Source organism: Motacilla alba, chromosome 11 (genome assembly GCF_015832195.1).
Source record: "Motacilla alba alba isolate MOTALB_02 chromosome 11, Motacilla_alba_V1.0_pri, whole genome shotgun sequence".
NCBI lineage: Eukaryota > Metazoa > Chordata > Aves > Passeriformes > Motacillidae > Motacilla > Motacilla alba.
The window spans coordinates 18,939,646-18,943,972 of NC_052026.1; the positions used below are offsets into that span (position 1 = coordinate 18,939,646).

General features: G+C 53.5%; 1 non-coding gene across 1 annotated transcript; it reads right to left on the bottom strand.

Moving 5' to 3' along the window:
• Nucleotides 1-406: 406 nt before the first annotated feature.
• TRNAM-CAU lies at nucleotides 407-479 on the bottom strand. Its single transcript has one exon. It is a non-coding gene; the product is annotated as a tRNA-Met (tRNA).
• Between the last annotated feature and the right edge of the window lie 3,848 nt (nucleotides 480-4,327).

The following is a 4,327-nucleotide window of genomic DNA, read 5'->3' on the forward strand; positions in this document are numbered from 1 at the left end:
CCCACCGCCGGCCGTGCCCGCCGCCGGCCCCGCCCGCCGCAGCGCCCCGCCAATCAGCGCCGCCCATCCCGCCGTTAGGCCGCGCCTACCGCGCGGCTCCTCCAATCAGCGCCTCCTCATCCGGTCACGTCACGCCCCGCAGGTAGCGGGCCGGTCCCTAACGGACACAACCAGCGAGCGCGCCGCCTAGCGGGCGGAGGGGCCGTGCGCATGGCGGGGCCGGTGCCCGGTGCCCGGTGCCCGGTAACGGGGCGCGCTGCGGGCCGGTCGGGGCTGGGGCCGCATTCGCCGCGTCCCGTCACGCCTCCTGCTCCAATTCCATAAAAAAACAAACGCTCCCTTCACTGGGGAAGTCTGGTTGCGGGAGAGGGGAGGAAAAAAAAAAAAAAAAGGAGGAAACCATCTCTGCCCCGTGTGAGGATCGAACTCACGACCTTCAGATTATGAGACTGACGCGCTACCTACTGCGCTAACGAGGCTCCTCGAGTGGTAAGCCTGCGAGCACAGTTCTTGTTCCTGCTCCTCCGCACCCCGGGCCTTTCACCTGCTCGTGTCTTCGCCACCATCCCCGGCGAGCTGCCTAAGAAACCTCTTTCCTTACAAAAATCTCATTTTCTGCACCGGTTTTGATTGTTTTGTTGTTTTTTTTCCCCATTCCTGCTTTTCTGCCAACCAGGCCTCAGATTTTTTGCAAATGGCTCATCTTTCCGGCAGTGTTCTGCGAGAAACATCTTGGGTTATGTCTTTTTTTTTCTATTTTTTTAAATTTATTTTGGAAATGGCTCCTTTTTATTCCATGTTGTTCTGCAAAACAGCTGCAGAGTCCTTTGGGGTTCTAAAGCATCCTCATCCTGCTGGCCAGGAATAGATTGTGAGGGCTGTGCTGACAACAGGCTCACGAGGAAATCGAGTTGCTTCCACATAATTAACAAAAATTAGAGCCAGCCTCGTTTGCTGTGAAGAGCCGCTGTTCAGCTGGGATTTCTGCAGTGGAATGAGCTCCCTGCTCTCAGAGAGTGCTCAGCACGAAAGGGTCCCCAGTGATGCTGGCTGAAGTGCTGCCCTGAATCCTAATGGAGGGGCCTCACCCTCAGCGAGGGTCCCACGGATGCAGTCGCCATGGCGATCGAGCAACAAATCCCCAAACTGGCAGAAGACGGGAAAACAGAGATTTAATTGATGCAGAAAGTCTGAGAGCATCGCCCACGAGAATCACTGCAGGGAGGCTGCTCTGCAGAGCAAGGAGCTGGCAGAGGATGAAGGAGGAACTCACATTTGGACACTGTAGAATCCCACAATGGTTTGGCTTGGAAGGGATCTTAAAATCATCCCATCCCACCCCCTGCCATGGCAGGGACACCTTCCACTAGCCCAGGCTGCTCCAAACCTCATCCAGCCTGGCCTTGGGCACTGCCAGGGATCCAGGGGCAGCCACAGCTGCTCTGGGCACCTCCCCACCCTCCCAGGGAGCAATTCCTGCCCAATATCCCACCTACTCCTGCCCTCTGGCAGTGGGAAGCCATATCCCTTGTTCTGTCCCTCCATCCCTTGTCCCCAGTCCCTCTCCAGCTCTCCTGGAGCCCTTTTAGGCCCTGCCAAGGGCTCTGAGCTCTCCCTGGAGCCTTCTCCTTTCCCGGTGAGCACCCCCAGCTCTCCCAGCCTGGCTCCAGAGCAGAGTTTTCCCAGCTTTTGGAGCATCTCCCTGGCTCCTCTGCACTCTCTCCAGCAGCTCCACATCCTCCTTATGTTGAGGGCTGCAGGGCTGGGCACAGAGCTCCAGTGGGATTTCATGAGAGCAGACAGAGAAGAGGGGAGAATCACCCTCCAGGTCTGCTCACAGACCTTATGAGTCTCACCAGATGAGATGTTTGAGCTGCCCACTGATTTTGCAAAGGGTCTGATGGGCAGCTATTGTTGTTTGGGTCAGGAAACCCTGATTCCCAAGGATCTGGATATGGGATGATGACACGAGGAGTCCAGGCTGCCTGGCTCACGGTACAAACAACATTGCTCCAGCCCTGGGATGAGTAAATGCTTGGCTTCTCCCAGGCTGAACCGCTGCATTCCACCCCCTGACTGCCCACGGGCAGGATGAGGTGTCATTTTTAGTGCTGTGCTAATCCTTTGGGGCCTCAGTGATGGACAAATGGAGTGCCCACAGTTGTGATTACACTACAAAAAGCTGCTCCAAGCATCCAAACCAAGGCACATGAGCAGTGAGTCATGTAAAGCAAACATCAAAGCTTTGGAAATACGGCCGGAGCTGTTTTCCACCTGTAGGGAATCACGTGGCTTTTCCCACCTTGCATTGTGCTCAGCTGGTACCTAAAGGTTCTGGCACAGCTTTTGAAGGCCTTGTCGTGTCTGCTTGTTTAGGAAGTGATGAGTTCATGGAAGGGACAGGGGAAAGTACCGATGGCAAGGATTTTCGTGTGAATGAAACAAAAGATGTCCTGGGTGACATTGCCTGGAGCAGAACCACGGCAGTCTACAGCACACACATGCTTTCCCCTCTTTTGCTTTTATATTTTATCTGAACTTTATTTTTTCTCCTTTCCCACAGAATGCTCCTGCTGCCTAATCACCCTGCAACCTTCTCTCCTTTCCCTCACCCACCTGGCCCCTGACACCACAGTCTTGGCTCTGTGGGTGCTGAGCCACGTTTCCCATCCACCAGACTTCCCTTGGCCCACTGACCCCCTTTCCAGTCCAAGCCAGCAGAAGGCAGGACTGGCAAGGGCTGTGATGGACAGCCCATCACAAATCCATGCCAATTCCCACGGAGCTCCACTGGCCTGTGCTGATTTCCTGCAGGTGAGGAAGGGCAAAGGGAAAGGCAGTGCCCACCTCCATCCCTCTCTGATGTCAGCCAGAGCCCAGCAAAGCCTGAGGCAAAGCTCCCAGTGCTCCAAGTGACCATGTTTCTCCTTCTAATGGGACAGAGTGAGGGAATCCCAGCCCTTCATCACGTCAGAGAGGAGAAACAATTGCTGTCTGCAATTTCCAGTGCTGTTCTTCTGGAGCAACACACAATAGCTTTGGAGCCCGAGCACATCCAAGGTCCTTGAGGCCCAGAAGGTGGAGAGCTGTTGCACAACAGGAAGGTTATAACTGAACATCACCTTCAGCTTCAGCTATCAAAGTCTAAAATTGCTGCTTTCTCCCCTCTCTCACCAAATCCATTATCTGAATCAGGCAGCTTTGTTTGTGACAGCAGGGACAACAGGAAAAGTGTGTTATCATCATCTCCCATCCTCTGTGGCACTGTCTGAGCACCTTCCTTGGAAAACATTCCAGAGTACTGGCCCGGAGCTCTCCAGCGCTGCTGTCTGAGGCAGGCAGCTCGCAGCCCTTACCACAGGGCTCTTGGAAAAGGATGTGGAGAAAGGGGAAATGTTATTGTTTCATTTCCCCATAGCAATTAAGGAGCTGATGCAGCTCTCGCTGTAGTCAATTAGTCTTCACGCTCACTAAAGGGCTTTGGATGGGTCCCAAAGTTAGTGTCCTCATTTTCTGTAATCCTGGAAGTGTTTATGCCTTCCCAGGCTCTGAGCAGGGATGAGCCAGCTGATGGCACATCCAGCCAATTATAACCAGAACAGCGAGGGGAGAATGATTTATTTTCCATTTGGCAAGAGGGACAGAAAAGTATGGCAAGGCAGGCCGAGACAGATGAACAAACCCTGTCTGCAAGCCCTGCTTGCCACAGAGAGTATTTGCAGCATGTTTTTTTGGCATGAGCCTACACTGAGATTTCTGCTTTGTAATAAAAAACAAAGACTGCTCCTGCCTGCTAAAAAACTGCTCCCATCCTTGGAGGGAGGACACATCAAAGAGAGAATATCCCAATAGAAAGGCTGAAGAGTTTTGCTTTGGTTTTTTTGTAATGTGTATATTTTAAACTGGAAAACAGCTCCTCTTGTCCTGGGTCCATGATTTCCCACTTCCTTGCTTTGTGGACATTGATCTCACCAGATTTTGCAGGATAAACAGCATTGGACAGGCTGGGCTCTTCAGGGAAACCCAGAGCACTGCAGAAAAGCTGCTGATGGCTCAGGGAGTGGTCACATCCTTCTGCTTCAGAGCAGAGCTTCATGCCCTCTCTTTAACTGGCTCCCCACTGCCAGAGGGCAGGGATAGATGGGATATTGGGAAGGAATTGTTCCCTGGGAGGGTGGTGAAGCCCTGGAACAGGTTCCCAGAGAAGCTGTGAGTGCTTCATGCCTGGAAGCGCCCCCTAAACAGGGCTTGGAGCCACCTGGGAGAGTGGAAGGTGTCCCTGCCCCTGGCAGGGGGGTGGCACAGGATGAGCTTTAAGGTCCCTTCC